At 36.4% G+C, this 24,547-nt stretch overlaps 1 protein-coding gene across 4 annotated transcripts in view; it reads left to right on the forward strand.

Annotated features, from left to right (window-relative positions):
• Positions 1–24,547, forward strand: part of FOXP2 (forkhead box P2) — a 433,685-nt gene that overhangs the window by 129,463 nt on the left and 279,675 nt on the right. For all 4 annotated transcript variants that reach the window (XM_075059023.1, XM_075059020.1, XM_075059022.1 and 1 more), the window contains exon 3: positions 5,587–5,670. The gene's annotated coding sequence lies outside the window, so the exon portion shown is untranslated. The remainder of the gene's footprint in view (positions 1–5,586; positions 5,671–24,547) is intronic.

The following is a 24,547-nucleotide window of genomic DNA, read 5'->3' on the forward strand; positions in this document are numbered from 1 at the left end:
AACCCAGGATGATCACCATATATGTGCTCTTATGAGGGGATACTTTTTAAAGTTGTTACTTCTACATTCTCATCTGATAGTATTCCTGAATCCCTTCTAATCATGTCCTATGAGAAAATGGGAGAAACAAATTGTAGTTCTGGAAATAATTCACAAAAGTGCGGTGCCATTGCGTTTGTGGTATCGTAAATCAAACTATTTAGGAATAGGTAATAGCTTTCATTTTTGTTCTTCTCACCCAATTACTGTAGTCTGCTGCAGTTTATTATAATAAGAAAATTTAACAACAAGTGGAAAGTGGTTCTTCTCTGAGCTAACTTATAATAAATTAAATGTTTTCAGAAGACAGACAGACATGCCTGAAGATAAAGTAAGGCATGGTATCTGTGCATGTTGGATAAATTGTTCAGAAATCTCCATGAATATGATATTGGTATCGTGCATACTTATAAGATTAGTGTCAACACGGGTTATCTATCATGTAAGGGCAAGTCAAGCAAGTTAGACCTGCCTCAGGGGTGGTTTAGTCTGTATACCCAACTATTCAGACAATGCTGCTGTGGAGGTTTTGGAAGAGAAGACTGAGGACGGGAGATTTTTCCTTTGCTCCAGGCTTCCTGTTTATTTGTACTGTCTCCATTTTCTCCAGTGTGCCTTGATAAGTACAGGTAATCAGTGTCCTATTAATCTTTAGGATAAGTAAGACCTAAATGGACATCTTCCCCAGCCTCTCTCTTCCCCAGTCCCCATCCCTGCCCCCCCCCAAGAGGAGTTATATGTAACCTGTACATCAGTTACACAGTGAATGGGATATATCAGAAGTAGATTATATATTTAGTCCATGTCATCATTTTTTTCTGTCACTGGCCAATTTCCAAGGCATTAAATACTAAATTGTTAATGCTTTTCTGTAAATTTTATTTTTTTTCCCTTGACCTGTTTCTTTGCATGGTTGCATGTTGTCTTGATTAATTGAGTATAGATATTTTGATTAGCAAATCAGCAAATGTTGTGAGAATTCAAGCTTAATTTTAATGGTATAGAATATAATGTGAAATTTTGTAATGTACATAGCATTTGTTAAAAATTTTGGAAAATACATAGTTGGGGAAGGTTGGCTGCTCAAGAAGCATTCAGGAATTCATTATTTTCTTCGTGCCAGGTAAAAAAATGGTGGCTTCTCCTACCACCACAGTACTTCTGTTTGTACTCACTGATAACGTAACAAAATCCAGCCTTCATTCGTCTAAGCAGTAATGTAGAGTAGCATGTAAAAATTGGCTAATGAGATCACAGTAGTATGAAGGGCTTTCATAGGCTCATTTAACTTTGGAATGATTATAAAACATAACTACTAATTTATTTTGCATGTTCTTGTTAATTATAATGGCATTCAGTAGTGCTCATCTGGTTATGAGCTTCTGAGTATTTCTCTGTCACAGAAATTTTCTAACTCAGTACTTGGATTCGGGAAGAAAAGGAGGTTTTTTTTTTTCTATTTGCAGTTCTGTAATTTGCATAATATTCTTTAAAAATGCATATTCTTTGTACTGTAAATTAATGTCATTTATGTTGGAAGTAGTTTAAATATAACTAAAAATACATAGTCTGACTATTAAGTAACTTTAAACTTTTTTTATTTCATACTTCTAGAAGATATACATTATCATTTAGGTGTAAATGATGTATTTTCAAATAAAATTCAGGATGTCTTGTTGACATAGTGCAATTTAAGACTTGCTCAGAAGTCCTATTAGGAATTAAGACTTCTTTTGTATTTAATTGCATGGGAGGGCTATACGATGGAAAGGTGGAAGATGGATACCAGTGAATGTGTGTGCCTTTAAAATAATACTCAGTCTCTTTAGCTAGTAATTCTTGCTTTACTGAAACCAGTTGTGCCTCTGGCCCAATGTATCTGATTTAAAACAAGTATATCTAAAGATACCTTATATTGGTGACCCTCAACCATGTTCTAAAATACTCCTGAATGCTTTGGTGAGTAGTGCTTCATTGGAATATTTTATACAAATACTCACTTAAAGCAGTAGTGCACAGTTTGAACCATTTTTACTATAGAAAAAAATGTGAACAAGTAGGTCTTATGTGAAATAGAGACACATCAGGATGGCTGTTGATCTATCAAATAGTAGAAAGGCTTAAGAGCTGTAGTGCACTTTGGTGGGGTTCTTTACATTTTAAAAAATACTAAAGGCCAGTAACAAGACAAGATAATGAATAAGAGCAAGTAGTCTCAAATCAAAATGTTGTCATAGAGGCAGTGTTCAAACATATAACAGTTAAACTTACCCTAATGATTTGTGATCCAAACGTAAAATGAGCTAAGAGATGAATGCAACAAATAAATAAATGAGTTAAAGGGAATTATTTGCAGCACATGGGCATTGTATTTGTTTATTTAAGTCAAGTTTCAAAGGAATGTCTTCATCTAGGAATGAATTTGGCTTTCATTTTGAATTAAATTATTTTTATATTCTAGTGATTTCTGAAACAACTGTGACAATTCACATAAGTAAGAGCCCAATTCTGTTAGTTTTGCTCATAATGGGTAATGCTTTATTATGTAAGAAGTCTAGTGCAGCATAACATATGACAAATGCTACCTAAACTGCATAACATTGTCAGTGTGGAAAATGCATCTGTCACCTATCTAGCTTCTGTGCTAGGTGGGTGATCAAAATAGTTACGTACTTCATCATTTGGAGAAAAATTTCATTAGAATTCCTCTAAATCTACATCTTAATGAGCATCTACATATCAAATTAATTCAGTTGTTGACCAATGCACTTTTCCTTTCTTAGATATTTCAGAAGTTTGTGGTATTTGCTTGTTTGACTCAAATTTTAGGGATCTGAATGGGAAGTCAAAGACGAGTGGCATGCAGGTAACTTTCAATTCAGTTGTATTCTACTGTTCATATGATGAGAGTAAACTGCCTGAGTAAACAATACTACAGTGAGCTGCCAGAATTGCTTGAACTTTCATCTGCATGCATGCAACTGTATTTAAAAAAAAAAATTCTGTCAAGATGCTTTCAAGGCTTTGGTTGGCAAGTTCTGTGAATTTGATTGTAAACTTTTAAGGTTCAGATGGAATTCACATGGGATTGTTAGATAGTGAAGAACAGAAAAAATATCTCTGTAAGCAGTGTCAGTATGGGATAGGTAAACAATGACATTAAAAATCTATGGGCTATGGTCCAAGGGATGGAACATGCTGGCTTAGTTGGAGGGAAGGTAGAGAAATGTTATTGTTAAACTGGAATAACTGGAATGATTCAGGTCCAGGTTTTAGGATGCAAACAAAAATCAAAACAAATCTATTTTTATAACAAAAGTAATATTGTTTTTAAGAGGCAGCTGCCTTCATCAGTTAAACCAGACTGGAATGTATCATAAATGAAACATAGGTCAAAGGATAAGTTTCTAAAGGTGAAGATTTGTACCAGTAAAAAGAAAGTTGATAGGTAAGGCCTGCCACCTGTCTGTGACACGCATGTCATATCTACTGTGTGCAATCCTGCCCACTTTAAATACTCCTTAATGACTTCTCAAAAATTGTAGAAATCCTGATCATTCAAAAAGACCAAAGATAAAATTTTAATAATCAAGACTAATGAGTGTGATTGTTTTTGTATTAAGAATAATTACAATAAAATGTCATCACAAATTCTTCTAAGAAGGCTGTATCTCACCAAAATAGGTCATGTTTTGAAATAAGATTTCATATATCATAACTATCTTGGCTTGCTTTCTGAGCTGAAGCAAAATGTGATGTTTAATACTATCCAAGCTAAGAAAAATAGTTGAAATTTTTATGGCATAAAGGAATACAGGAAAAAAGAGAAATACAGAATGTTGATGTTTGAGGCTTACATATTAACATGTGTCAACAAACAACACATATTGTTGAAGAAATAACCATAAGGTGTATTTTTGTCTGGACTTCAGGTGCACAAGAAACGTCAAAGTTTTAGAGGCATAGCTACAGCTGCAGTCTTTTAATGGGAAATAGGAGAGGTGAATGCTTCTCTCTTAATTGGTTGGACATTTCCATTCTGGATCCAGGATGACCACATGACCATTAAGCAAAGTTTCATTGACACATGTTTTACTTTCCAACAACTTTTAAGAATTGCCACCCACCTTCACCTCCTCATATTTGCCTTAGGATCCTTACCTGTTTTCAACATTTTCTTCTTTTTTTTCTTTGTATTAAGAGCTCATAAGATTTCCTTCTCATTTCCCAGTGCTGTCCTACTGTGCAGGGGTTTCATGTAGTGTTTATTCCTCCAGCCTGTCATTCTTTGCTCTTCCTTCTTCACTTGCTCTACTACAGAGGCTGCCAGGTAGCTTTCAGTTTTCTAGGAACTTCGACCTTCCCAGCAGGTTTTGTTGCACTCTACAAACAAAGGAAGAAGTTAGAACTGCATCTCTTTTAAATGTCCAAACATCTTGTAACAAAGTGTGTATTAATAATGCCAGTTGGAACACAGATTTTTATTTTTTTTTAAACTGTGGGAAAGCAGTCTTTTCTTTATAAGATTCTACATTCATTTTACTCTTCAGTCTGCTTCTGTCTGACCTTGTCAGCAAGGGAGAATTGCCAAGAGGCACCATCGACAGGCTGGTACGATCAACTTCAGAAGTAGCAGAGTTTCAGGCATTAAGGCTATGTCTGTATTAGTAAATTAAACAATGCTTGAAGTATTTCCAGGTCTCTGGGTCTCTGCCAGACTTTTGGTCTTTGGAAATTAACATTGTTCCAGAAAATTCCCAGACATTTATTCGACCACCTCTGTTCAACAGTTTGCATGCAGCTCCTCTGTTTTGGAGTGTGTGTGAGTATACTAGCATAGGTGTAGGATTATCTGTGCCAGTTGATTTCAGCAAAGAGAAATGTGCTGAGGCATAGATGTAATTTATATATATTTTCTATGGACCTGCATGGTCTTTATTTCTTCTACCTTGTCCAACCTTTTCCCTTCAATGCAGTCTTGCAGCCTCAGCTTCAAAGCTGTTTTTTTCTTTTTACTTGTCCTTTTGTCCTTCCCAAAATGCATATAGATTTAAATTTCATTGGCATGCTGTCTCTCAGCTTCTCTTCCTTCCTTCAGATGACCCTGTGAACTTATTGGTAGTGATACTATGTGCAGTTTGCTGTCTGGAACAAACTACTTCAGGGAAGCATCCCTCTTGTTTGCCCTTAGGTAGTTTAGTCTTTTTTTTTTTTATTCTATTTTTATTATTAGACTTTGAGTGATGCTTATCTGTCTACTGCAAGGAAGAAACTTGATGAATAATTAGATTTCTTTGTGGACTACATTTAAGATGACTACTTGTTAAGAGAATCTTTCTCTTTCAATTTGCTCATTCTTTCAACCAAAATATTTTTGTCAAAATAGAAAAATTAAAAATTATAACTCCTTCCTTTTTCTTTCAGAATACCTATGAATCAGCTTATGCACATCCAGAACTACTTAGAGGGTGTGATAAAGCCAAATGGTATTTTGTTTTCGTTAAATGATGTCTAAGTAGCTGTAAGTGTTTCTCTTTGTCTTCTCAGGATGGTGATAGTGGAATTGATTTTGGACATCACTTCAGTTCAATGTTGAAGTTAAAAGGTCTTTTTGAGGCTTAGAAGAAGCAGGTGAGTACAGGTCAAGCATCACAAATCTTTGGGTATTACTTTTTGCAACTTTCTTTTGTTCTGGAATTGCTGTCCTTGCTTACCAGTCCATATTCAAATAGCTGATCTCTGCTTCTTCTGATTCACTGAGATGTATGACTGCTTGTATTATGACTAGATAGCAGAGAGTATTTAAGTCATGTAGGCTTTCCCTACATGCTTTTTTTAGCACCTGCCACCAAAATAAGTGAAAACATGGTTCTCTCACCAAGGTCTCTGGAACTCTAGAGTTAAGTTTGTATAGATTCATTACATCAGCTGCGTTAGGAGTATGATAATTAAGCTAATTTGGTTAGAAAATTCTTTTAGACTGTATTTGTACCAATGTTTTTTATAATAAGTTAAATTTTTAAAAGACAAGCTTAAATAGTAATGAATCCCTGAGTTTGGATGTTCCTAGTTTCCTGAAACACTGATGAGCTCTATTCCATTGGTAACCAGGAATATTCCATGATTTCAAGAACCATGAGTTCAAATCTTGTTTGAACTGCTTTGTGTGTTAATAGCCTGAACCTGCCTGTGAAGAAACACTGTTAGTGAGTGCAGTACCACCCTGGGACTTGGCATGCCTGCACTGAATACCTTGCTTTACTCCATACCTTCACAGCTGTCTTGGGTGAATCATGTACAACTGGGTGTCAGGTTTTTTACCTTAGATCCGGAAAAGGACGTTTTGAAGGAATTAGTGGAAGATGAGAGATTAGCAAGGCACTTGCATCTATTTCAGATTTTTCGTACTTGCTATTGCAACAAAGAATCAATCTACATGTTGTGTTGCAATTGTTCACATTTTGCTTTTCCTACAGGGGTAAGAAACTTCTTGAGGATATTTCCAGAATCTTTCAAGTGTAAAATTTTAGGCAATATTTTAATGTATGAATTGCAAAATATGCTCAACAGGTGCCTGTTACTAAATCTTACATATGCAGATTTCAACAGGGTACAACAAACTGACTCACCATAATGGAAACCAGGCCCAATTGCTTCTATGTATACCAGTGTTTCTGAAGTAAATATGTATTGTTTCTCTGTATGCCATGTGCAGTAACTGCTAAGGTATTATGAAATATTCAGATATACCTATATACTCCATAATATTGATATATTCTTCTTCACAAATTGATGGCTCAGAAGGGCAAGAAAAAGAAGTAGTTCCAGAGGAGTTAATGATGGTGAGAGTAATTAGTACTGAAACTATGTTTATAACAAGTTTTCTAAAGTTTCACCCTCTGGGAGGAAGCACGGACCTTTTTAACCTAATTCAAAGCAGTGCAAAACAAGACCGTCCTGGTGTGTGTTTCACTATGACTGTCAACCTACTGCGTAGTAAGACAGGAAAATTCCTTTCTTCTGATTTAACTTCACCTTTTTCCAAGGACTTGAGGCACTGGCCTGAAGGCTACAGTATGAATATGGTGAAATCATACAAAGAAGCAAAGATACAATATTAAGCTTTAGCAGTGTTGTAAATCAAAGGGTATACAGCACTATATGTGGAAACTGTAGGTGTTACTGGCATCACATGTAAATTTGTGTATAGCTGTAAGTTAATATGTAGTAATGTATTTGCAAATCACTGTTTTTTCTTACATTACCCAATGGAGAAAACAGTAAAAAAGGTCAGATGATTTGCTTTCTAGGTAGCAGTGGAAATATGACTGGATTTTTATCACATATTTGTACACATGTCTGAACAGCGTAACTTCTCTGTAGTTATACTAGATAGTTTCTTCATAGGCAATGTCAGTATTTTGGAGAACTGTTTGGTTTGATAGAAACTGTGTAGTAATTGTGTAGTAATTGAAATCTGGTGAGCCAGTAAGAGACTTTTTTTTAAAGGATATTTTTTTCTGGAAATTTACTATGTTCTGTACCAAATAATGTGAGAAATGCAGTCATACTGACTTGTGCATCTATAATAGTTTGGCAGTATCATTTTATTGAATTCCAGTATGTCTGGAACTTAAGGCATATGGACGAAAGTAACTGTTATTCTGTTTCCTCCATTATTTTCTTCCATAACTTTAAGTTAAATACAATCTATAAAAACGCTTTCTGTAAAGCAAGCCAAAATCTCTTTGGCCTTTTTAGCACTGGACTCTATTTCTTGCAGTATGTGAAAGTGGAGAGGGAATGTTTTTGTAGTCCATGAGGAAATAGTAGTAAATTCTGAATGCTAGTTCTTCAGTATGTCATTTAGAGTTGATAGTTTTTTATGGCAGGACACAGTGTCTTTGCACTGATTGAAAACTGGGATTCAGTCATAAAAGTAGTGATAGAAATACATTAAAAAAAAATGCATTCATGAGTACATTTTTAATTAACAGATAGAAAAATTCTGTTTGCTTTCTGTCCTGTCTTTCAATAGACCACTTAACTGTTTAGAAGTAAGTTTTAGAAAACTGAGTTAGAGTTGGAAACCAAGATAAAAATCCATATTGGAAAATTGCAAAAGCAGAGAAAAAATGTTCCATTTTTGGACGAGTGGCTTAAATGGACATTTTTGGGGACTATTAGTGGTACAGTTACATCTGGATTTTCTGAGTTAATTAGGCTTTGGAAAAAAAGCTAAGGAAGTTTTCTAAATATGAATATTTTCTGCGTTGTTGAACTGAATTGTAGTTGTGGTATTAATTATTGTTAAATTGATCTAGCTTTTCTGTCCTGTATTGGCAATTTGTGGAAGAGGAGACACTGTGCTCATTCCTGTTTCTTCCTGGTACTACAGGACTTTAAACAGCACAACTCATGTACGTGTATATGTATGCATTTTGTATACCTACCAAATAATTCAGTCTATATATATATATGTTTGTTTTGCATAGGGCAAACGTAATCATATTGTTAGATTAGTACAGAAGTACATCTCGTATAGTTATCTTGCAGCTGAACTGTAACTCTCTCAAGAGTTATGTAAGGACTCACTGCTGGTGATCGTATTGATGACTGACATGTGAAACAGTTGATGTACAAGTCATTCCATCAGCTGGATAATGGATTGGCATTAACTTTGTCCCTGAAGAAGGCTAACCCATCCACATGTCTGGTCAGAAGGCAGATAAGTTTTGATACTGCCGTAGGTGAACGGGAAGAGGATATATAGCATAATGCTGAAAGGAAAAGATGGTATCTACTTTCCAAGAAGTAATTGGATGGGGATTGATGGGCTTTGTCTTCAATCTGGTTTCCACCAGGAAGAGTCTGAAACATAAACAGTACTTTACATTTTAATGGAATTGTATTAGAACAGAGACACTGTTTATTGTAGAATTTTGAATTATCTTTCCAGGGTGATTGTGAATAGCTGTAAATTACAGATTTGGGGGAACCTGAAGGCAACTTTTGTCAAAAAGTAGTTTACATTGATAGAATTGAATTTGTGGCCTGTAACTATGAGGTACTAAATTTTTGCTATGATTATACAAGGTACCTAACTGTGGATTTAAACTGGCCAGCTTTTCAATTCAACTGAACATTAAGTACAGTCTTAATGGTCTGATTTGCTGGGAAGAGCACTATTACAATAATCTGCTTTTTACAGCCCATATCAAATACGAACTGGCATCACTTATTACAAAGTTTGTGCTTTGGGAGATATTTTCGTGGCGTCGAGGAGTGATGCCCCACATTTGTTGGAATTAGTCCTTGATGAGACCGTTTTCAGAAATGAGTTATTGCTCAATACACTGGTTGTTTTGTGGTTTCTAGCATAGAAATTTTTAAGGAAAAGCTAGTTGAAATTTGATGTTTTTTCAAATAATTGTATGAAATGAGGAGAGTTGGCATGCATCTTAATAATTTTATGATTGTTTTTTCTATGTGACGAATAAGAGAGGTGAGAACTCTTAATTTTTTAACTGAACTGAATACAGGTTTCTGAAGGTGGCCTGCCTGAGAACAGAGGACCGTTACTGTAGTTGTCATGTAAAATAAAGTTGGAGTCTGAAGCTCCTTTTTAGCTGTCAGCTTTATTAAGGAGCTACTGGTGTGTTGAACTAGGCACACACATTATATAAGCAGTGTATGGTAGTGTCTAGGGAGAATTTTCTCTCTCTTCACTGCTGCTTTATTAGGTCTCGCTCACTCATTCACTGTTGCCCTGTCTTACTCCAGCTTTCCGGCTGCAGCTCACAGCACAGTAGGTCTAATGTAGATTGACGCCTTTGCCAGAGGACTGATTGAAACTTGTGTCTCATAGTTGCTAATGCTCACTCAACCATTTTATTGAAGATAAAGTAAATAAAATAGATTGCCATATGAGAATTCTCTGAAATCAAATGGAATAATTTGACAGGTTTAAGCCCATGAAAAAGCCAAAGCATTGAAACAGATGGGAATACTTTTTATGCACAATATACCAGGAAAAGGTGTCTGCTGGCTTGATGTTAAACTGTTAATGGCTTTTACCAAAACTATAATTGTTGTAAATATTATCATCATTTCCAATGGAATTTCCATTGGTGTTTAAATTGTTACTTCTCTCAGACAGAGGGATTTTTTTTTTAAATTTAAGAGTAATGGATATACTGATTTTATTTTCTTAATGCTTCTGATTCTTTAAGAGACTGTTGATGGATAACCAGTCTCTTAAAATTTAATTTTAAAAAAATAGAGATTAACTGAGGGTGAGTTTATTATTTGAGAAAATAATTCCGTGAAATAATGCAAAATAGATTGTTACTTTAATAGGTTTTTAATAATCACTAAGGGACATAATTTTGAATATTACAAGTGAAGTTACTAAAATAAGCCCTGAGATTTCTAAAAGTATGTGCGATACAGTACACGAAAAATAGAAACTGCTAAAGCTGTTGTGACAAACTGCTTAGAATAATTGTCAACAAACCCCAAATATTCTTCACAACATTTTTATTTTATAAAGAATTGCTGTAGATGAGCAGTGTAGTATGTCCGTGTTATTTTTGGAAATAAGATAGTATGTAATAATAAGTGAGTTAAGATGCAACAGATAACATATACCTCATATTCTTTTATCTGGATAACAATGAATATTGGTCTTTTTAGTCACACTAGGGGTTCCTTCTTACTAGTTGGACCACTTCTTTAAGATAGCAAGACACCTGTGTTTTAGTACAGTACAATAAATTATGTCAAACTCACTTAGAGTTAATAAAGGAAATAAATATAAAATAAATTAAAAATGTATGAACAAAGTTTGCAGATGCAGCCTCGGTTTTCCACCTTGAAAACAGTCAATGAAATAACAAATATATTAATTTTGCTATTTTCTTTGTTTAAACAAAGTCTGCTTTTTCTTTGGTGTTAGATATCAATTATATTTTAAAGTTAAGAGATTTATTATAACAGATTGTGCCGTAGGTACTTCATGATGGGATGCTTGTGAGATTTCACGAATATTGGGTTTGAAATAAATTATGAATGAGCTATTTGAAAATGACTTGCAGGACTGAGTTGACAGACTGGAAAAACACAGTAAGGATGGATTTCCGGATTAACTGTTTGCCAGAATACACAGCTAGTTGTGCTGATGTGTGCAGTGGCAGGGGCGGTGCTGGTCAAAATCATATTTCCAATATGATTGTGAATAAATCTAAGAAAAGTCAGTGGTATTCTCAGTTTTTCCCATCCTGGTCGTATTTTTAAGAGGGAAAATTACTCTATTGTGCTTATAATGCAGAGCACTGGCACCAGCTGTGCTCTGGAGAGGTCTTTTTTCTGTTGTTGCCATGCTGATGACTGTGTGTGTGTCTGGCCAAATTCTTAATACTCTCACAGCAGTTCCAGACTTAAAATTTCAACACTTAAAAAGCAAAACTTAGTGACTGTGATGCCAGCAAGATAGGGCTTCCTATCCTCTTGAAGGAAGTCTCTTCTCAGTCATTCTATGGTGCTCTTTCTGTTCATGCAATAGTATAAAAGGGTCATCAAAAGCTTTGTCTTTCTGTGGGAGTGACTAGAGGTAGACACAACTCTGCCGCAAATCCTTGTTTTAACCCTTTCATTTTCCTTTTCTGCTTTCTATGAAATGTAGTTCTTAGAAAGCGTTGTCTTTCAGAGGAGGCAACAAAGAACATTAGTTTAATAAGATTTTAATTATACACATAGAATTGCCTTGGTTTTTTCCCTGGTAGGAGATCCAAGACGGAATCACTGCTCATTTCTGTGTTGTGAAGTCTTTTCTATCTCTCATAGGTTTTTCTAGTTAAATTTGAAAGCCATTAAGCATTACCACAGTTTTTGGAAGAAAATGCTGAGACCTGCGAGTGCTCCGACATAGATTGATTTAGACAGAGTAAAAGCTAATTTTATCAAGGGCAATAGAAACCTCAACAGCAGTTTACTTTGGATTTCTGTAAAACCTAAGGAAACCAAATGTGGTTTCCTGTATTTCTCAGAACAACTTATTTGTGCTGGTTTTTTCAGCATCGTCTCTTACTTGACCATATCTGAAGTAATTCTGAAAGGCTGATTTTCATGTTATTGTTTCCTGTGTTTTCCAGTAACACAGTAAAAGAAATTATCTGTATTTTTGGGATGCTTTTGAAGTTACCTTATCTAGAAATCAGTCCATGATAAATGTGATGAACTAGCTATTTAAAACCCTTATTTAAAAAAATAATAAATGAAGGCAATAAAGCAAGCCATTCCATACAAGTAACTGCATATGGAAAAAATAACAACAGATCTAATTCCTGAAAAGAAATGGGATCTTGGAAATGGAATAGATGTTTATTTGATTGCTTTGAGAGTTAACCTCCCTAAAAAGCTGATTTTAAATGAGTTTTGTATTTGTAAGTGGTGCTTGTTAACTGTCTTGGGGAGTGATTTCTTCTCTCCTCTGGAAAATGCATTATGGGATCTAGCAAAGAAAGAGGTAATGATTTTTTTTTTTGATGTGGGCACTGTCATCTAGGAACTGGACAAAGATTGCTGTCCCTTAGGAACTGGGCCTCAGAATTTTTAATGTAGTCTGTAAAACAACTATTTAGTGGTAACTGTTGTCAGTCACAGACTACAGGAGATAGGTTTTTACTGGTGATTTGACAGGGAAAACTGTGCTTAACTGCATCAGATTTTACAGAATTGAAATGTTCATAGTTTAATTTTTGAAGGAACTTTTACTGGTTTTTTTCTGAGCTTGAGTCTTCTAGAGAAGCAAAATAGGTCACATTTTGGTTCATATGGTGGTTCTGGTCCTACATCCAAACATATGTGTATAGATTCAAGTACCTATATAAAGACTCAGTAAATTATGACAGATCCAGTAAAGATTTTGCAAAAGAAAATAGCAAGTATGTAATTGTAGACTGCAAAGTTACAACTGCTTGCTATAGTGTAAACAATATATAGTGGCTTCTCAAGAATAAGATGTAAGACATGGTACGCTAGCATGCACAAAATTGAAATTTAATTCTAGAATCTATATACTTCAGTTAAGTATAGTTTTATAGATAACTATACTAACAGGAAGTGTGCTGTAATTTTAATTCAGTGTTGTTATACTTGAAGGAGAAACTGAATTAAATTCTGCTTTAAATCTACATATAGATATTTCTGTGCTTCTGTAATTGAATTTGCAGCCTAATATAATTGTGTATTATTTTGGTGAAGTTTACTAAACATTTCAAATTAGAGCAGTTGGGTAGTGTGATATGACAAAGGCATGCGACCTCATGTCTTAAATGTTTTGCAACTAATTTGAAACTAGTATTTATTATCTGAATGGTGCATACTGGAATCAAGTTGGTGAATATTTAGCTTTCTCCCTTTCAAGATGGAAACTTTGTTACATGTGCACTTGCCATTAGTTTTTACTTGGCTTTCTGTTTGCTGTAAGATATATTTTCATGACATAATACAAATCCAGTTCTTCCTTTCCATCACTTATTAAAGAATTAAAACAATAACATACAAAATGTCACTCAACCCAGTCAAAGGTTTTTACTTTAGTTTTAGGTAGGTGTGCTTTTTCTCAAACTTGAGTTACTAGTCATTTAAAAAAATAAGTTCGGGATTTTGTAATCTTTGCATCATCACCCTATCAGAACTTCTAAACTGGAATTTTGCCTCAGACCAGTTTCTCTCTACTGGTTGACTAAATGAATGACAGCATTATTTTTTATTTTATTTTATTTTTACAAATAAGGCTGATACAGTGAACTGAATTACTGAAATGAATGGAAAAATATTTAAATGTTTCTCTTATGACAGAATCATTTTGCATTTTCCTTTTTGAACAGTAGTGTTATAAGTAATGTGGAAGGTAAGCATGCCCATTTGTAAATCTTTCTTCACTGCAGAAGTATTAGACTCATCATTACCAATAATCCTTTTTAATAACTAAAGCACATAATTATTTAATGAACAGGTGCTGCAGTTCTAAGTATCTCTGCCCTCTCTCAGAAATTCATTATTGCCCCTACATCAGAACTTGTGTTTGCTTGCTTTCTTCTTCTTTCTCTTCTTCAACCTGTCACTGTCACAAAAAGAAAAATGGAAATGAATGTGGGAAGGATCCCCAGCTGATGCAGTGGAAAATCGTAACAGTTTAAACCATGCTACTTGGCTTTGCAGGAAGGTCACTTAGGAGTGCTCGTATGGTCGTTTTGCCAGCCCCTGAGAGGCAGCAGGCAGCTCTGGCATTGGGAAGGTAACAGACAGTGGGGGGAAGGAGGGAGAGGGTAGGAGCATCCTTAACTGCTGCAGCTGTTTGCTAAGTGAGCATATGTTGAAGCCCTTGAGCCTCCATAGAACATCTTTTCACAGGTCAGCGCCTAAATCACATACATAATACTCTTCTAAAGTAAGTTTGATCTGAGCACCTGTTTATTCGCTTTTCTAAGGGAAGCGGTTTTGTTGTGGAAGTCCTGCAGTTACTTACTTTCCATTACGAAAGATAATGGAATACTCTAATTGGTTACAGGAAAGTGACATTTTTTCCCTAAAATTTTGCATGTTGAACTTTTAGAAAAATGAGTACTTGCTCTTTCTCTGTCGTCTTGAAGATTTGCTGAATGCTGTACTTTTGGACTATATGAGAAATGGAGATCTGAGGAAGTATTAATGTTACTGCAATCTTATCATTTATATTCTTTTAATTTTGCAATTCAGAAATATTTTTAGTTCATGGTATTTTAAATTTATTTGATTTATTAGGCCTGAAAAAGCTATATATTGGATTGATTCAATGTATTTGATAGGACAGTGTTTTGAAGTTATTACATTATGAACTTGAATACCCTGTCCAATACTTAAAAGATCCCAGAAGATAGAACATGTGATTTAATTACCTCTTTTTCATTTTGCGAACTTGACCTCTGTTCCCAGCCTCAAGACAAAGAAAGACGAAGTACTGTGAGCAACTGGCAGTTGATATTAAGGAGGTATCTCCCACATCTCTCTCATGTCCTATAGTAACAGCCAGTCGTCAGCATGGGTGCAGGACTTCCCCCCCCAAATTCTCTCCTTTGGCTAGCAAATTCATCTGCTGCCTTACTACTTTAGATGCCTTGTAAAAGTCCTTTATCCTTCTTTCAGCTTCTACCCCAGAAACCTCTCTTTTCTGGGTTAGCTCTAGCTGTGCAGAAGCACCTGGGGCAACACAGGGACACTGGCCTCAGTAGACTAAGAATGGGTTTTGAGAGTGGCCAGTTTGCTCTTCCGCAGGACAGAAGTGTAGTATATGTATAGACTGTTACTGGCTGTGTTGTTTAGTTCTTTCTGATTTTGATTGTGTGTTTGTGTGATTGTATGTTTGTAAAAGTTGACTGAATCTGTCCCAATTTGTTTTTGAAAAGAAGTTGGATGTTTTCTTTACAAGCTAATAAAGGTTTCTTCGTTTTCTAGGAAAATAACTAGAGGAAAATCCTAAGACATTCTTTAATATTTGGTATCTGAGTCTATTTGGGCAGTGAAGGCTGATGATAGTTTGCGTGAAGGTGGAGGGATTTATTCTTTCTGACAATGAAGGCCTTGATTCATGACAACCCATAAGATTATGCTGAAGTCGTGTGGGACTAGATACTGTCTTTTCTAGGAACTTCATGTTTGAGAGAAGTGTTGGAGAGAAACTTTTAGCCATTGAGGCAAGTGATTTTCACAGTATTGTCAGTCTGTAGTAAAAACCATCTTTGCTGCATCTTTTGATTGCCTTTGCAGCTGCCAAATTTACAGGCAAAATACAAAACTGTTAATAAAATTACAGTTGTGACTTCTTTATTAAATATTTTGGATTTGTTTCTAGTGTCAAACATTTAGGTTATTGTATGTTAATAGATAAAACGTCCAAATTAATGTGTAAGGTGACAAACGCTGATAGTGTCTTCAAACTGTTGAAATGACCTGTACTTATCCTCTAATAAAAAATGAGATTCTAGAACTATACAGAAAGTTATCAAGGAGGTTTATTTTAATTGCTTGGTGCTCTGGCATATTTTAGATTTGCTCTATGTGCTGTTCATTTCCCTTAATCCAATAACATGGCTAGGTATTTGCACTATACTGGTGAGTGGCTACTTCTCTGAAAGCTTAACAGTTAAGAATATAATAGGACTGTAGGATGAAAGAACAATTTCTCTGTGTATTCAAACTGTGTAATAATACAGGAATGAAAAGTATGTTGTTTAATTATTTGGTTTTGCCATGTAGTATTATAGTTACTGTTAAATATGACTTTTGTATTGCTAATATAAGAAAAGAATTAAAAACAACAAAAGAAATAGGTTTGATCTCATTTGACCTTTCTGACGTTCAGTCAGTTAAAAGGTTTGTAAGACGTTTAATTACCAAATGGTATGATCATTATTCATCTCATCATTTGATATATAACGTCAAGTGAATTGCCTCCCTGGAGTGCACTGTTTCACAGATCAATAGATTTAGTAAGAGCTTGAAGGAGAGCTTTATACATTCATAGCAAAGAAGGAAAAGTATATCCTCCTTGTAAAATGGCTTATGTACTTATTCTGTGAGCTTTACAGAGCTATTGTTTTATTTACATCTCAGGAATACAAAATCCTGTAACATAAAGGCATTTGTTAAAATATTTTAAACTTCTTTATTGAAATAAAAAAAAATATTGCTTCTATCTTACTCTATGTAATAAAGTAGCTTTAAAAGTCTGTCCTGAACAGCTTCATTCAAACCTATTAAAATAATTATACTTATTACACCAGATTTTTTGCTTTGACAAAACAAACATGGTATGACAAAAGGCTGTCTAAATACACTACATGATTTCTTACACTGTTCACATCTTGTTTTTCTGCATTTTTAAATAGGTATGTTTAGTTTTAACTGATTTAGGTTGTTGTTTTTTGTTTGTTTTTTTCTTCATTCATTGTGTCAAGAATATTTATGCACAATTCAAAAGAAAAAGATAAAACTTGTCCCTAATTGGCTAATTTAATACCTGTGCATTTATAAAAAAGTTCTTATGATTTTTTTAAATTAATTGCATAAAGGATAATTACATATAGGATACTTCATGTTTACTTAGGCTTTTCCGGGTGTATTATATTACTCTTATGCAATATAGATGAACCATCATATAACACCAGCTATTTGAGCATGCCTGTCTGATCTCTTACCCTTGATAGAAGGGTTTTCCAAATGACTGAAAGAGACTTCTAGGAGAGTTCAGGCACTAGTATTTGTTTCTCTTTTTTTCTGAAAATTTTACCTCTTTGCTCTCTTGAATTACCAGCTTTCTGCTTAAAAAGTAAGAAAATAAACACATATTTCTTCTTTAACTCTTTTATTAATGAGAGTAAGTTTTTTAGCTTAAATTTATGCCTCGTTGTTGGTCCTTGCATCAGTCAGGCACTGAGGAAACTGTAGTTCAGCTAAGCATATCCTGTCTGTGGGACAGAAGCAACATTTACTTGAAAATTCTACTTCCTTATTCATCTGTCACTTATAACCCATCATCTACTCAAAGATTAATTTGAATTGTGAACAATATCTAAGCTTCCTTAATCCCTTGCTCTTGTCCTTTTTCTTGAGCTGCTGTACTGTGACGGAAAGGCCGTAATTCTGAAGCTTCTTATTCCTTAGGCCTACCTAAAGTAACTCCCATTGGGAGCCGATTGATGTTTTAGCAAGGAAATTCTTACCTATTTTTGAGAACAACCTGGAAAAATTGTCAGGAGGCTTTCATACTCTTAGAAGTTCACTGTGTGGAATTCTTGTAAATGTAAAATCTAATTTGTCTGGGCTCTTTGCACCAGCATTGTTCAAGGTCAGATGAAGTTGTGTGAAGTACAGGAACTGTTTCTGAGATTTCATTCCTTTCTTTGTGCTCGCAGCATTTTTCACCGAATTAGCAAATCAAATAATGCCAATGTCATTAATAATTAAGATAGCTGGGAAATATACCATATTCTTCTTTTTACTTATTTTGCGAATGACCCCTGCTGCCACTCTTGCTTTACCACTTTCTTGAGTTTTTTTCAGAAAAATACTAATTTAGTAGTTTCTTCTCTGCTAATGATGCAAATACTGCTTATTCAGACTGTCTCAGTAAGGGGCTATTTAAAAAGAATTTAAAAAGAAATGCAGGAAATCTGCAGGTGTTTCTGCTGAACTTGAACATCCAAAGACCTTTTTGTCAATGGGAACACTTTAGCATGATTAGAATAATTAATGTTGGAATTCTGTAGAAGCATCAATTGTTTTGATGATACATTCATCTGTGGCTTGACTTGACAAAATTTGAGCCATCAGGACTCAATCTAGAAATATATACATTTAATTTTAAGACTATGAATAGATCTTTGGCTGAATTGTGATATATACTTAGCATCTTTGAGGACTGTCTATATCAATATTCATCTCTTCCAAGATGTTCTTAAAGTTAGAGCAGTATTCAGTTATTGGCATTTGTGTTTATTTGCCTATACAATTACTGTTTAGCAATAAATAGTTTAATGTAATATGGATTTGAAGTGCGAAATCCATTTTGGATGTAAAATAACAGAACTATTTAATTTTGGCATCATCTCTGTCATCACTTGGTAGATGCTGGAGATGTTAGGGTAAAGGGTTGATCAGTGACAAAGTACAGCAGCACCCTTAAATACTGTGTTCTGGGCTCCACAATTTAAGGAGGTTGTGAAGGTCTTTGAATGGGTCCAGGGGAGGGCAGCAAAGCTGGTGAAAGGGCTGGAAGGCATGTCCTGTAAGGAGCGGCTAAGAATTTGAGGCCTGTCTAGTTTGGAGAAAAGGAGGCTGAGGGGTGACCTCGTTGCTCTCTACAGCTCCTTGAGGAGGGGACGTGGAGAGGGAGGTGCTGGTCTCTTCTCCCTGATGTCCAGTGACAGGACACGTGGGAATGGTTCAAAGCTGCGCCAGGGGAGGTTTAGACTGGGCATTAGGAAGCATTTCTTTACCGAGAGGGTGGTCAAACACTGGAACAGGCCTCCTAGAGAGGTGGTCGATGCCCCAAGCCTGTTAGTGTTGTAAGAGGCATTCGGACAATGCCCTTAACCACGTGCTTTAGCTTTTGGTCGGCCCCAAAGTGGTCAGGCAGTTGGACGAGCTGATCGCTGTAGGTCCCTTCCAACTGAAATAGTCTATCCTATCCTAATCTAGTCAGGAAAACTGTGGCAGCAGTCACAAATAACATGCTTTCATAGTACTTGTATGAAGAGATTGCATGGATATGAGTAGGGGAAATGAACTCTTTCTTTTTAGACCATATTCCTGAAAGGTTCTGCAGCAAGAGACAGAAGCTTACAAGGTTCCTAAAGCACCACCCTCTTTGTCCTGCCACATCCTAGTAACAGGGAAGCAAAGGCAGGAGCAAAAGGCAGGGGCACTTATGCTCTGGGTCCATCCTGTCCCCTTCTAGATACTGGAACTCAAAAGGTCTTGTAGACTTTTCCTAGGGGCAAGAATAGTGTGATTTGTAATATTAAGTTTGGTCCTGTTACGAACTAAAAGAATCAATAAGGAATACATTAAAAAGGTCAACTTTTGGGGGACATAGTATCCAGAAACCGCTGTGGAATATAATTTCAAGTTTTTCTGTATGATGTCATTCTGAGCTGAGAAGCAGTGTTCAGGAAACTACATGTATTTATTTAGACAAATGGCAGCATCACCATCATTAATCTGGAGTATTACACATGGATACCTATGTTTTGTAGCTGTTTGAAGCACCATGTAACGGAGTTTGCAATGTGCGATTTGCATATGTTGTGGTTTAAGCCCAGCCAGCAACAAAGCACCGCGAGGCTGCCTGCTCACTCCTCCCTGCCATGGGACGGGGAGGAGAAAATACAATGAAAAGCTCATGGGTCGAGACAAGGACAGGGAGGGTTCACTCACCAGTTATGGTCACGGCAAAAACCAGACTCAACCTGGGGAAAAACCAAAATCAATTTGTTACCAATCAAATCAAAACAGGATAATGAGAAGTAAACCCAAATCTTAAAACACCTTTGCCCCACCCCTCCCTCCTTCCCAGGCTCAACTTCACTCCTGAATTGTCTACCTCTTTGCCCACCAGCGGTGCAGGGGGACAGGGAATGGGGGTTGAGGTCAGTTCATCACCCGTTGTCTCTGCCGCTCCTTCCTCCTCAGGGGGAGGACTCCTCAGTCTTCCCCTGATCCAGTGTGGAGTTCCTCTCATGGGAGACAGTTCTCCACGAACTTCTCCAATGTGAGCCCTTCCCATGGGCTGCAGTCCTTCAGGAACAGACTGGTCCAGCGCAGGCTTTCCCACGGAGTCACAGCCTTCTTTGCGGGCATCTACCTGCTCCGGTGCGGGGTCCTCCAGGTGGGCATCTGCTCCCCTGCTCCCTTCCATGGGCTGGGGGGGACAGCCTGCTGTCTCACCACGGGCTGCAGGGGCATCCCCTCCTGGGGTGCACCTCCTCCCCCTCCTTCTTCACTGACCTCAGTATCTGCGGAGGGGTTCCTCTCATGTTCCAATCTCCTCCCCCACTGTTGGTTCCTCTTCTTAAATCTGTTCTCCCAGAGGCCCTACCACCGTCGCTGATTGGGTCGGCCCTGGCCAGCAGTGGGTTCGACTTGGAGCCGGGGAAGCTTCTAGCAGCTTCTCACAGGAGCCACCCCTGCAGCCCCTCCCCTGCTATGAAAACCCCGCCACACAAACCCAATATAGCATAATTGGAGGCAAGGACAATGAAGGTCCCTGCATAACAAAACATTTAGAACCCCGTTCCTTCACATTTCAAGGAGAAAATCTTGAGACCTACAATTCTTGAACAAGTTCCTTCAGAGATAAAGCTCAGGACAGATAGAGTAAAATCATTACATTTTGTATCCAGAAACATCAAAACTCCCATAAAAAGTGAGTTAATGTAGCTAACGTTATACAAAAAGGGTAGCTGTACACTTTCAAAACTCATGAAGTAAGAAGTCTTGATTGTTTCCCCTTCAGAACATTCATGTGCTGACTATGGCATTGACAGCCATAGATAATATGTACCACAATAATAGATGTAGGTGAAGCTTGCACGGTAAGTAAACTTTGCAATTAAGTCTCCTCAGTTTTTGCTTTTGTGGAAGAAAGGATAAGAGACCTGGAACCATTGATCTTCTCCAAATTGTATCCACATTGAATAGCTTGTTCATCCTTTGTTTTGTTCTTAGGTTATAAACTGCTTTTGGAAATGCCATAGCTATAGATCTGTGACTTTCCCTTTAATTTTCACTTTGTCACACCTGGAAACTGCCGTCTTAAGTACACGTGTTCTACAGGTATGGTGAAGATGTTATGTTTTGTATCTGTCCCTCTTTTTTTTGCAAATGTTTGTGTGCTGGTATCCAAAGGGAAATTTACTACAGAAAGTATATATTAAAAAGTTAATTTATTTTTAATAATCTGTTAAACTTCAAAGCATTTGCTTATTGAAAAAGCTCTGGAAGCATCTCAGCTTAGCTGGAAGTGCAGTGTGTGGAAACTCCTAGCATGATGGGACTAAAGTATAAGCAAGATTTTATGTGGATTCTTGTAATATTCTTTCTTTCAAAACCAAACCAACAAACAATGCCCTCTCAAAAAAAAAAAATCCAAAAACAAACACCCAGAACACCCCCAAACAAACCCAACAAAAAGCCCCAAACCCCCAAAAGCCCTGCTCTGGACGTTATGTTCAAGGAAATACGACTATATGGCCTATGCAATGTTGTCTGTCTTAAATTGTTTTCCACTTAGGAGAACAGCCATAGTATGTGTATACCTGCTAGAGGTAAGTTTAATCTCACTGTTTTGGAAAGCAGAAAGTGTGTAGTAGGTATAGTACAGTCCTTACTAAGGCTCTGTAAATACATCTGTGACAGTGAGTGTGCTTACCTGCTGAAATGCATGTTGCTGTGTTTTATGGGTGTCTGTACAGCTGGATTAACTCACGAGTTGATGTACTTGTTATATCCTGAAGATGTATCCTGATTTTGCAGAAAGCCTTAAACAATGTCTCTGAAATTTGGCATCCTTCATTCATTTCATACCAGAGTTATTATTGGAGACCTAGTTCGTTATCTCCTTTTTATATTTATTGTGATAACCTGAATAGCCCAGGAGCATTTCTTAAGAAAAATGTTCTCTGTCTTGTATTATCAGCGACAGTGTTTACAGATACTGGTATACTGTGTAGCTTAACCCATAAAAGGGGACTGCGGTGCTATGAGTCAGCTTTGAACTACTTTTTCTGTACAGAAACCCCCTAAAGATCCAACAGCCTTTTTTATTACACTGCTTGTCCAACTGTGAGAGAAAGCAGAAGGGATTGTCACATTATGAAAACCTTCTTGCCATGGCTGCTCATTTTGGTTTCTCATCTATGGGATGTGAAACTCATTCACTGGAAAACACAGGTTTATTGTAGTAATTTGTGGAATTATGTTTTCCCGTTCATTGAACAATTCAGCTAAAAATCGGCAAGATGATAAATTTTTTTGTTGCTGGGTTTTCTCCTTAGGCCCCGCCCCCCCTTTTTCTTCAGCCAAATGAAATAAACAAACAAAGCAGAAAAATTCTGGCAATTAAAATAAACTGTACATGATGGAAAAGTTACGGAAATACTGAGATTACACTTTTTCTGATCCATGTAAACAAGACTTGCCATCTGGAATTTCCAGTTACTTGAATTTGATACACTAATCTTCAGAGGTTCCCAGCCTGGGGCTATACACCAATTCTCAATTCCTATCCCATCATTCTGAAAATGTTGGGGGGGGGGGGGGGCGGAGTTTGCAGGATATTTTTCATCTAAAATGTAATGCTTAATCAGTGCTTGTAATTATTATTTTAGAACCCGATTTATTAAAATACCATTGTGAGGCAAGTGTTTCTCTCAGGTAAGAGTTATCTGTGTCAATCTCTTGTAACCATTTGTTGTTAAAAGTTCTTTTTTTTTTTCTGTCCTGGAGCAAGTATTTCTGTCCCAAAATGACAATAATTCTCAATTGGAAACACATAAAATGGAGAAGATCTTGTAAATAGTCAGATCTTGGAGACACCTTCTCGTAAATGAAATGATTTTTTTAATAAGAGTTGTGTAAGTGTGTGAGTATATTAAAAAAGTAACTAAAATAATGACAAATACTAAAAATGCCTTTCCAAAAGTGTTACATTTTTACTGGATTTTAATGTATGATAGTCATGTTAGGGTCTGGTTTCTCTGTTCATCTTTAAATTAGCTGGTTTCACTATAAAGGCAAAGTTGTTTCCTGCTTTTCTCCTGATTCTGTGCTTAACACCCAATATTGGAAGTATTCCAAGGGCACTCAGGCGTGTCATTCAACAGTAGTCACTCTCCCCTTTATAGTGATCTGGGATTCCTGCAGAGTATGTCTACATCTGTGTGACTGGAGATGCAGAGACAATTAGGTAATTGCATATTTATTCTGGTTCTCAGGCAGGTTTTGCAGCCTGTGCTGAGTTCATCAGAGCTATGGCTACATGGGTCACAGTGCTTGAGCTGACTAGTTTCAGGCTTGCTCCAATAAGTATGTGGAAAATGTAGTCACCACAGTGACTGCAGTGTACCTAAACCTCAGTCTAGGACTTGTAAGGAACATGAAAAACTAGCTTAAGCTTAATGTACCTCTCCTCCTGTCTAGGATCTATCATGCGGCTTTGAGGAGGTCTGTCTTGTAACTCACTTTCTGCCTTGATAGAAGTGCAGCAGAAGTGCATGCAGAAATAGATACAGCTAGTCTACTGTTTGACATTTCATAACTTATTTTAACTGAATTAGATTTTATTAAATTGGTATGAAAATGTTTACATTTTATTGCCATTCAAATTTTTCACTAATTTTTCTGCTGTTATTAATGACAGGTTTTCTAGGATGGACTGAGTCATCTATATTAAGTGTGATGACATGTTAAGTTGTTTTGATTAAGAAGCAGGTAAAATGGTGGTGTAAGGGAAATGGACTAAAGTTTTTTTGGACTTCGTACGAAGCTATTAATATATGGAATGATGATTCCAGTGGTGATAATTGGCATAAGTCATAACTATTGACCATGAGAAGTTAATTTTTATTTTATGGTGCTAGGCAGCCATGCTGAGTCATCGGATGTGGTCTCCCAACTGCCTTGATATTTCTGTGTCAGTTCTGTTCCCCAAGAACTGGGGAAAAAAATAGCCGTGAGGGGAAAATGTACATGGGAATGAGTAATTCTGAAGTAATTAAAAAAAGATTCATAGGTGTATATAGCAGAGAAAGGGGAATAACTATAAGCCCTCTGATAGAAAAGATGATGTTCAGAACAGGGACACAGTACAAGCGAGGTTCAGGAAAAGGCAGGATGGAACTTGTTAATTCTGTCAGAGTGGAAGGAGGAAAGACACAAGGTTGGAAGAGCTCTGGCAAGTAAGTGT

This window comes from Buteo buteo, chromosome 28 (assembly GCF_964188355.1).
Source record: "Buteo buteo chromosome 28, bButBut1.hap1.1, whole genome shotgun sequence".
Lineage (NCBI taxonomy): Eukaryota > Metazoa > Chordata > Aves > Accipitriformes > Accipitridae > Buteo > Buteo buteo.